General features: G+C 54.3%; 1 protein-coding gene across 10 annotated transcripts in view; it reads right to left on the bottom strand.

Annotated features, from left to right (window-relative positions):
* The window catches only part of CSNK1E (casein kinase 1 epsilon), a 32,177-nt gene extending 22,168 nt beyond the window's left edge, over window positions 1–10,009 (bottom strand). For 5 of the 10 annotated variants that reach the window (XM_021687419.1, XM_021687418.1, XM_044915322.1 and 2 more), the window contains exon 1: window positions 9,944–10,009. The gene's annotated coding sequence lies outside the window, so the exon portion shown is untranslated. Of the gene's footprint in view, window positions 1–5,783; window positions 5,848–6,042; window positions 6,101–7,089; window positions 7,181–9,943 lie in introns of those variants that run through there. The other 5 variants (XM_044915327.1, XM_044915328.1, XM_044915326.1 and 2 more) reach the window with 4 other exon arrangements.
* Between the last annotated feature and the right edge of the window lie 782 nt (window positions 10,010–10,791).

Below are 10,791 nucleotides of genomic sequence, written 5' to 3'. Positions count from 1 at the left end.
CCGCTCGGCCCCGGCCGGGCTCTGGCTCTGGATTCTCGCCGCCGCCGCCGCCGCCGCCGCCGCCTCCCTCCTCCGGGCCCTCCTACCCGCCCGCCCCCGCCGCCGGCTCGCGCGCTCCCGCCCGGCGCGCACCCGCCGGCTCCCATTGAGCCCCGGGCCCGACCGCTGATGTCATCCCCGGCCCGCCGCGCCGCCCCGGAGGATTTAAAGGGCCCGCGCCCTCGGCTCCCGGGGACTCTGGGGAGGGGGGTGCTCAGCCGGGAAACACGGTCCGTACCCCTCCCCCCCGCCTGGCCAGGAGAGCGTTGCAGGAACGCGGTCTTACGTGTGGGGCCGGGGAACACACACAGCCACCGACACCCTGATCCAGTTGGGGCACAGGTGGAAAAAGCTGGGTGGGGGTGGGGAGGAGGCGGGCGCACAAAAAGCTGGGGTTTTCTAGATCCAAAGCCTCCTCTTCCCCTGGTTCTCTCTCCTCTCAAACCAAAGCAGTGGCTCCCTGCGAAGGCCGCTGCAAAAAAAAAGAATGTTTGGAGAGTTGGGGGCTTCAGAGTCCTTCAGAGAACACAGGCCAGGTTGATTCAGGGGTCAGTGATTTGACAGGACAGCAGGAGATAGAGAATGCCATTGACCAAAGACCCGGGGAGGTAGCTACCCTCACCACCCCCCACACCCCTCACCCCATAGAAAGGACCCTCCCAGCTCTTCCAGCAGTGCAGACTGTGATGGGCACGAACCCCAATTCTGGTCTCACTGGTTTAATGAGGAACCCTGCACACTCCGGGGGAACTAACACGAGTCAGGGTCCCCAGTGGTGCAGGGTCAGCTAAGGCACCTCCCAACTCTGGGCTTGGCTTTCCATATGGACAAATCAGGAAGAGGACCCCTGGCTCCCCACGTCACTGGGAGAATTAATTAAGGCTTCTCACCAGCTTCCAGGGTAGCCAATGAAAGGTTCCAAGGCAAAGTTATTAAAATGATGATATTGACACTGCGCCATGCAAAGCTCCAAATTATGACACACATCCACTCACACACAGAGTTGTGATGGTGGACCCACAAAATACCAGAGTGCACTGCATCCAATCCCAGAAGCATGGTTCCTGGGAAGAGTCACTTCCATAATAAACACATCCTCCCTCGAGGCTGGGGGACTTAGTCACACACTGTCCAAACTGGTGGGACCCCACAGATCAGGCTCCTCCTCTCTCCCAGACTAGGAAACCGGGGCCCAGAGAGGGGAGGGGTTTGCCCAGGACCACACAGCACAGCAAGATAGATAGCTGGCCCGGGCCAGGACCTGGCCTCAGTGCCCCCTTTGCCAGAGCAGAGGGTCACCAGCCAAGATGGTGGGCTTCGCTTGACCTGCATGGTGTTTTTTTGTTACTTATATTGCTTTGCTAATTGATAACCAATGTTTTAAATGGGCCGATTTCATATTATAGGTCCATATTCCCTACTTCTCTTGAAGCCCTGGGAGAACGGGCAACCCTGGTCCAAACTCACACCAGGCTCTGGCCACACTCAGTTGGCCATTGGCCTGGGCAGCAGCCACCAACCTCGTTCCTCACATGAGCTTGTTGTACCCATTTTCATGACTTCCTTTATCCCCTGGAGGTCCCCAAGTATGACCCTGTCCTAGAAGCCAGCTACCACCAATGCCCTGCCCTTTGTCATCTCTTTTCATCCCAATCTCCCCAACCCTGAATCCCGAGGCTCTGCTTCCAGCATCCAGGGATGCTAGCACTCTGTGTGGCTGCATGTTCTCCTAAAGTGAAACAAGGTGCCCAGGCCTAGGCCTACCGAGCAGGCGTGGAATGTACCCGTGTCCTCCATCCTCACCACTGCACCCTCCAATAATGGCCACCCTCTCCAGGAAGGGATTAGCACTGCTCAGCTCTGGCATCTACTAAGCACCTGGCCCTGAGGAGGTGGTTAACCTCTGAAACAACAACAGATTAAATCCTACTCTATTCTTTCCCTGGTTTACAGAGAGGGCATCTGAGGCTCTTAACAGTGCTTGCCTAAGGACACACATTAACCACCACAAAGTCCCAGCTTCCCTGCCCAATCCTGTCACCTCCCCACTCCCCACTGAAGGATCCTGGTCAGTTCCCTGGGCCACCCAGTCTTAAGACTACTAGTCCCCTAAGGCCTGCTCCCAGGCTCTCTCCTGCTGTCCCTATCTGCTGTCTCCCTTGGAAGAATGCTCCCCACACCCTGCTGCTAATTACCTGTGTCATGGGCCCAAGTTCTCTTTCCTACTCCCCTAGAAGACCAGCTCCCGGGTACTTCTAAAAAGCTTCACAGCTCAGTTCTAAGGAGAAACTGAGAGATGACACAAAACCCAGCAGAGGACTGGAGGTGATTCCAAAGGGAAAGAAATCTTACGGAGTTCTAGCAGCCTCTGGGCCTGACTTCTCTCTTCATTCTAGGTTCTCAATGATTCCTCCTGGGACTTAACTCCCAACTTTAAGGCCCAAGGGTGTGGCCAGCTTGAGTTCATCCCAGTTCCGCTCCCTGCACACCCACTCACTCACCCAGGAGATGCAATCAGCCCAGGACAATAGGTGTCAGTGGAGTCCCAGCTCACATGGGTCCCACCCTGGAGTTGAGCTGCTCTGCACTGGCTCAGGAGGAGAGACTCCTCGGCATGTTTCCAATCTGACACTTTGGATTCGTTTCCTTGGCACACAACACGCTGCCCCCCCCCACCCCCCGCCAGCCCCTGGGGCCCTGGGCTGGGGATCTCGAAGATATGATGATATTGCAGAAGAAATCAGAGATGGGGAGGAAGCTTTCGGTCCTCCCAAAGGGATCTGCAGTCTGAGTCTTGCCTGTGGGCACCCCACCCTGCATTTAGTAAACATCAGGATGGTCCTTCAAATGGCCCTACGCAGGCCTTAGCCCTGGCAGTTCCTGCGGCCTGGGATGCTTTTCCCTCAGATATCCGTATGGCTCATTCCCTCACCTCCCCGAGGCCTTGGTTCTCATCCCCTTCACAGGGAGGCCTTCGGGTCTTCCTGATTTAAGCTCCCAACCCCACTAGGGCACTGCCTCCCCTCCCCACCCCCCCACCCCCTGCTGCTTCATTTTTTCTTGGCATATATCTCTATATAACATATTCTACATGGTACTTATTTGAATTGTGTGTGTGTGTGTGTGTGTGTCTGAGCCCCCTACTAGATTATAAGCTGCACGAAGGCAGCTATTTTGGGGACACCACCGGTCACCAGTGTCAAGAACAGTGTCTGGCACATAGGAGGTGGTAATATTTGCTGAATGAGTGAATGAATCGTCCATGAAGAGACAGCCTTCCGTCTCTCTGACAAAACATCAAGAGCTACTTTATTGAGCACCTACTGTGTGCTGGGCCCTCTACAAGGCACGTCACGGCACTGACTCATCCAACCCTCAGCAGAGGAAGTGGAGAGGGAATGGCCTGGCAAAGCCTGTGACCCCAGCCACTGCTCCCAGGCTGGTGCAGAACACATTTCCAAAATAAGGCCATGGCCCCTCCTTCAGGCTCCTGAGTCCCAATCCTGGAGGAGCAATTTGGGGCCCCCCACCAAGAGCCACAGGGGCCTCATTTCTGCCAGCTCCATCATTTTACAGTGGAGACTGAGACCCAGGGAGCCTCGCTCAGAGTCACAAAGGGAGCCAAGACAGGAGCCCACTGTAGTTGAGAAGGCGGCTTCCAATGCTGACTTTGCCACTTTTTAGCTGTGTGACCCTAGGAAAGTTCCTTAAACTCTCTGAGCCTCATTGGTAAACCAGGGATAATGCAGATGATCATGCACGAAAACAACTTAGCCCGGCAGCGGCCCTGAGGAAGAGGAAGATGATGACAAGGTTCTGCGGAGCCGGCAGGGAGCGGGATCCAGGCCCCCTGACTTGGACTTCTAGCACCTCAGGCTGGGTCTCCAGCTGCTTCTTTCCTTGCCTTCCCCTTCCCCTTCAAGGTAGAGGTGGGCAAACCCAGGGGGGGCTGGCCCACCCTCTGTCTTCACCCACGGCCGTGGCTCTAGGATGCCCCTGCAGGAAGTTTCTCGGAGTCTTCCTATTCTTAGCGGCTACTCGCGCCTCTCCCAAGACCCCAGAGGGTCGATGGCCCACCACAGGCTCTGCTCCAAGAGGTCCTCCTCAAGCCTGCCAGCCTGAAAGTGCTGCTTTGGTGCATTCTTCTCGCCCAGTGAGGCCTTGGCAGCTTGCCCCCTGACCCTTCCATGATGTTCCACCCACCTCTGACTGCTTGCAGGGCAGTGCCAATCAGGGCCTTGGCCTGGGCCTCTCCAGACTCCACTGCCTTTAGACGCTTCTCCCAGTGACCTCACCACATTGCCATGCCTGGTCATTCTCCCACAGTGGTTCCTCCCCCCTCCGTCTTCGGGGGGAGAACGCAGCAGGGTGGGGTAGCAAGGGGCCTGGACCAGGGGCCAGGAAGCCCACGTTTGAGTCCCAGCTCAGCCACTGAATGTCAGCAGGAATTGGGAGAATTCACAGCCCCTCTCTGGGGACAAGGAGACCTCTAAGTCCTTTTCTTCACTCTCCCCATCTATAAACTAAGGGCTGGACTAGATGTGGGGAAGGTCCTATACACTCCACATCTGGGGTACTCTGTTGAGAAAGACCCTGAGGTCACGCACATCTGGGCTCAGCGGGAAAGGGTTTTCTCTACCCATCCCCCTGCACCCTCGTCCATATTCAAAACATTGTGCACATCCCATCAGCTCCACCTCCTAACTATATTCTGACCCCAGCCACCTCTCACCATGTGCATCTTTCACTTGGATACCGTAGCAGTTTGTTACCTGTGAGATCACATCCCTTGACTACTGAAGACGCCAAATGCTCCCTCTGTCCTTAGGGTGAAATCCATGTTCTTTCCCAGGCCTGCTATGATCTGGCCCCTACCTGCCTCTCAGACCTCATCTCGAACTACCTTTTTTCATTTCTTCTTTCATTTCATCATACCTCAGGGCCTTTGCCCTTGTCATTCCTTCTGCCTAGAATTATCCTCCCCCCGCCCATATCTTCAATGGCTGCCTTCAATGGTTTGAACACAATGACTTCTATTCAAGTCACAACTCAAAAGTTACCTCCTCAAAGAGGCCTCCTTTGACCACACAATTTTTTTTTTAACGTAAGCTCCACACCCAACGTGGGGCTTGAACTCACAACCTGAGATCAAGAGTCGCACGCTCTACTGACAAGCCAACCAGGTGCCCTGACCACACAATCTTAAACAGGCCCCCTTCCCCGCTGCCTCTTTCTACTGGATCACCCCTGCCTTATTTTCTTTATGTCACTTACTACAGGCTGAAAACATTAACTTGTTTATTTTTAGTGCCCTTGAACATAAGCTCCAAGAGAGAGAAATCCTCTTATAGGTGCTCCTGTGGGTATCCAATTGGTAATGGGTGCCCCATAAATACTTGAGCAATGAGCAAATTCTGCTGTGGGTGTGTGGTCATAGGGGTGGAGGCAAAGGCCTGGCACTTTCAATCCTTGGGCCAGATGGTGCCTGACAGCCTTCCCTCAGGGACAAGCCTTACTTATCCTGGGGTTCTTCCCCACCCCATCCACCCCTTCTCATGGTGGGCTCTTGGCCCTCCCCCCTCCACCAGGGCAAACCCTCTCTGGGTATTCCCTGGTCTTCATTGGGGACTCAACTCCCAGAGGAGCTGGGAGCACTTGTTTCTAAAGGCACAGGAGCAGGGAGCACTGAAAACCCCCCAGCATCTCCCAAGGGCCACTGCCTTCACCTCTGCCCACCCTCCTACCTGTCTGCGTCCTTCCTTCAACTTGGCCTGTCACCTCGCTGCCCCTCCGCTCGACACAACCTCGTTGTCTGAGCCGCTGCCAATCCTCTCCAAAATGTGCTTCTTCCATCCTCTGGGAATCCAAGGAATTCCATCTCCAGGACACACAACCACTCATTAACTGGGCCACGGGAATTACGATGATTGCCACGGCTAATAGTCCCAATTCCCACAGCAACACTTCTCAAGTCAGCATAGCTGGTACGATTCATCATCTTACCCTGTCACACGTCTGTCCACAAACATTTCCTGATGCCTACTCCTCACAGGGCCTGAGAGATCCACGCTGAGCTCTGCTCGCCTCAAGCTGACAATCTGCCTGGGCCAGCTGGGTGAGCACAAGAAAAAAAAAAAGATGGACTCAGGATACCAGAGAGAACCTGCTAGATGGTGAGCACCACAGGACAGGTCCACGTGGCCTGGCATCAGCCGGGGAGGGGGGCAAGGGGGTGGTAAGCTGCCCCACACCCTCCACCCAGAGCTTCCTGCAAAAAGCACCACTGGAGAGTTCTTAACTTGAGGGGAAGGGCTACACGATACAGCATCCAGATGAATCCCTGAGACCCTTTCTTACCAGACTGCCCACCAAGTCCCTTCCGTGGAGAAATTGGGGAGTTGCCACTGGGGACGTTAGAAGGAGGAGGGGCTTGAAAGTGGGTGGATTTGGAGGATGGAGCAGAACAGCCCGAGCCTACACTTTGGTAGGAACCTCAGACATTTGAAGGTGGGGGGCCCCCTGTGGAGAGACGGGTCAGATGGCACCCAGGATCCCCCTCCCTGAGAGGGGGAGAAGGCCGATGAGAAAGGTAGAGTTGGGCAAGGTCTTTAATCCCAAGCTGCTACATATAGGATTTATCTACTGGTTTTGCTCAGAACAGCTTGGCATTTTGCGCATGGAAGGGGAGAAGAGGGATAGAATGAGCAAACTCGCATTTATCGGACGATGTGGCACCGCAATGGGCACTACTCATGGGCTCTTGTTGAATTCTCTACAGCAGTCCCATGAGCTGGAGATCAACCCACCTGTTCTACAGGTAGGAACCTGAGGCTGACAGAGTTTACCAGAACATGATCTAATGTTCATAAAGGTTATGAAGGACTCCAATTTACCCTTCCAGACCCACCCTGGGGCCTCACCCTGCCTCACAGCCTGCACCCCAATCTGCCTTTGTCTCCCTCAGTGCATGCCAATGGGAACCTGCCCATGTGTCTGAGGCCCCCACTGAACGGGCCCCCTTGCTCTTCAGGACACCATGAATCCACTCACCCACTCTGAAAGCATCCAGGGGATTCTGGTGACTACTAATGTAGCTGTCTCCAAAGTAGATGCCAGCACCCCAGGAAATTCACTGAGTGATCCACTGGGGTGTGGGGAGAAAGATCAGAATTTGTATTCTTATCCAGCTTTTAATCTTACCTTTCTAAATGTTCTATCTTAATGTATGTTTTATAATGCACACATTAGCACAGCTGAACATATATCTCCAAGTTTTAACAAATATATATACATATGAATATAGAGTGCATGCTCAAAAATATTCTTACAGAAGGGGTACGCAACCGTAGTTTACATCGGAGGACCCCAGATATGAGCTCTCACTTGAGAGGCAGTGGTGGTAGAGACCTGGCTTCAGCAAGCTGAGTTCAGATCCTTCATCAGCTATTTCTGGGCTGTGTGGCTGGGCGAGTTTATAGAACTTCCCTGTACTTCAGGTCCCTCATGTCGGGGGGGGGGGGGGGGCGGGGGGGGGGGAGGGGCACAGCGCACACCTCAGGCAGATTAAGAGATGATGCCCAGGGGCGCCTGGGTGGCTCAGTCGTTAAGTGTCTGCCTTCAGCTCAGGTCATGATCCCAGGGTCCTGGGATCTAGCCCCACATCGGGATCCCTGCTCGGTGGGAGGCCTGCTTCTCTCTCTCCCACTCTCCCCTGCTTGTGTTCCTGCTCTCGCTATCTGCTATCTGTCTCTCTGTCAAATAAAATAAATAAAATCTTAAAAAAAAAAAGAGATTATGCCCAGACAGCCCGTAGTCCAGAGTCTGGTACCTGAATGATAGATGTAGTTATTATTCCCTCAGTCACAGGGAGCAGAGCCGGGCCTGGCCTGGGCCTTGTGGTGGGCCGAGCCGGTGGGGACTGCATCTACTATAGGAGGCCCAGGACCCAGAATAAGTCACTACAAATCAGCATGACCAGGGTTAAGACAGAGATCGCTAAAATGGCTAGGGGAGGCTGACATCCTTATCACTGTCCTGGTGTGACAGGCGAGGCAGAAAGAGGTGGCCTCAGAGGGTCGCGGATCCTCATTACAAGACGATTTTTAGCACTTAGGAACTCCCCCCAGGGCACGAAGCCCTTTCTCAACCAGCCTAGCATGCTGTAGGGGCACATTACAGGAAGGCCAAATTAGAAACACAGAACAAAATCTCCCAGGTCTAGAAGCAGATGGCTCAGGGGAGTATGGAATTTTCCATCCTAACTGAGATGGGGCCACAGGTACTCCCCAGATTCAGCTGACAGGTACCCAAGACACCCCCCCCCCGAAGATGGCCAGGGGGCCATGAAGATGAAGGGGTCATGGTGGGGGTGTATGAGCAGAGATTGAACAGGCCTTAAGAATGGAAGGCGGTCCTGGCTACCTGGCAATGGACAGGCTTGGCAGTGGGTACTAAGTAGGTAGGTGGGGACTTATTATCCCATTTCACAGATGAGGAAATGGAGGCTCAAAAACCAGAGACATCTGTTTTCTCTCAGCTTACCTTAGCCTGGTACAAGTGCAGCTGATGACTCAGCCTTGACCTCCTCCTTCCCCTAGCATCGAGTAGTCTCTGGCATAAGAGATCCCTACAGGAGTTAGGTGCCCTGGGGTCTAAACCTACTCTGTTACTGCTCCCTGTGTGCATCCTAAACAAATCCCCTGTTCTCTGAACCTCAGTTTCCTTATCCGTACAAGGAGTTGATTACTAGGTTCCACCTTCACCCTCCCCTCCTACTTTTCTTCCAATCCTCTCACTTCCAAAGCCCTTCTAGAAGCTTATCCCAAGGGTTGAACGCTTCTAGGGGCCTGGAGGTCACAGCCCTGCCTTAGGGATCTGTCTGGGCCTGGCTCATGCAGAGTGGATGTGAGCCCATCTGCCCCAGACCCAGAGACATCTCCATTCTGGGGAGCCTGTCCCCCTGTCCCCAGCTCTTCCTCTATTCCCTCAGCAGCTTCTGCTGGCCCAATCCCTCCTCCAAACTCACAAACACTGTGGACCCTTTTTCTGCCAGAACCGTGAGGGTGGTGGGGGAGGCTTTCTACATAAATTAGCTCACCAAATCCTCACAACGTTCTGGGGAAGTTGCTTTATGGATCCATTTCCCTGATGTGGAAACTGACACAAAGACCTTTCTTGGACCCCAGGGTTGGAGGTGGAGGTCTTGGCCTGTGTGACCCAGAGCCCATGTTTTCCTATGACACCTGTCTCCCCCCCACAAATCCTTCCTCCAAGTGTTCAGAATGGCACTCAACTATGGCCCTTCCCTCAAATGTAACATTATGCAGCCATTAAAAATAATGATTACACATACCCAGATGACTAATAACAACAGAGAAAATGCTTATGACACAATGTTAAGAAGAGAAAAGCAAGACACAAAAATTGTAAATACAGTATGAGAAAATGAGATTAACATGATTGTGCACAGAAACCAGACTGGGAAAGAAAATACACCAGAATATCCACGATTGTTTTGTGTGTGTGTTAGTACCACGGGCAATTTCTTTCTTACTCTTCCCAATTCGCCAGTCAACCCATGCACATTACTTTTACAACGAAGAGAAGATATCATGTACAAAAAATGATAGATTTGTGGTTGAAATATTTGGAAACCTGCTGTTTCCTCTTCAACTCCCTCTCCTTCAAATCCCTCCAAAGCCTACGTTTTTGGTACAACGTGACTATAACCAAGAGACATCGCAGGAGTTTGGGGAGCAACCGGCCCCTCCACAGACCCACGCCCAGCTCCGCCTCTCTGAGCAGCCTGCTTTGACCAGACTGTCCTCTGCCGCCAGTGAGGAACCCCCCACCCCCGCCCCCGCCCCTCCTCCCAGCCCCCGCCGGAGCTGCTGCTAAGGCTCACCTGATACTCGCGGACCGGCCTCGGAGATGCGAGGTGAGCACACCTGTCCCTTCAGGTGAGGACTCGGCCAGGGCGCCCCGCGCAGGAAGGAGGGAGCCGGCCGGGGGCGGGGCCGTGACGCCACCCTTCCAGCCCCGCCCCCGGCTTCTCGGCCCCGCCCCGGCTTCCCGGCCCCCCAGGCGCTCGTGATTGTCGTGCTTGCGGGGTGAGCCGCTGGGGACACTCCTCCCGACCCACACGCCCCCCCCACCCCGCCCCCGTAGGCGGACCCCCAGCCATCAGCAGCACCTGCCAAAGGGAGCCTCCAAGTGCGCCTTCGGGGGTGGGCGGGCTGGAAGGAGAGGTCCTGCTCTTCCGCAGCGAGGGTCCCTTCGAGAAGCCTGGAAAGAGCTGGGATCCCCACTACCCCCTAACTCCACCTCTCCACCTCCACCCCCGGTTTACAGAGAACTGCTGGGTCCGCGAATTCCAGGTCCAAATCACCTGGGATAAAGAATGACGTCCGAGGGACGGAGGGAGCCTCTGATTCCCCGAGTGTTTTCTTCTCTTTGTACCCCACTCTCTGTGCTTCCCTAGGACCCTTCCCCCGACCCCTTCTGCTAAGGAAACCAGGAATGGGGGGAAGGGGGAGTGAACAAGAAGTGTGATTCCAGCTCTTGGGGGTTGGGAAAAGGTAATCTGGCATCTGACGCCTGTAGCCAGAAAACTGTTTTCATCTACTTTATATCATCTGAGGTTGCTTATATTTGGCAGAGTTCTGTGTTGGATACGCCAACCTTCTGGCGGTGGCAAAAAGAAAGGGCACCACTTCTTTGAAAAGGCAACCAGGCTTCACCTATCCAAAAGCT

Source organism: Neomonachus schauinslandi, chromosome 5 (genome assembly GCF_002201575.2).
Source record: "Neomonachus schauinslandi chromosome 5, ASM220157v2, whole genome shotgun sequence".
In the NCBI taxonomy this organism is placed as follows: Eukaryota; Metazoa; Chordata; class Mammalia; order Carnivora; family Phocidae; genus Neomonachus; species Neomonachus schauinslandi.
This window is presented reverse-complemented; position numbering and strand designations above follow the sequence as displayed.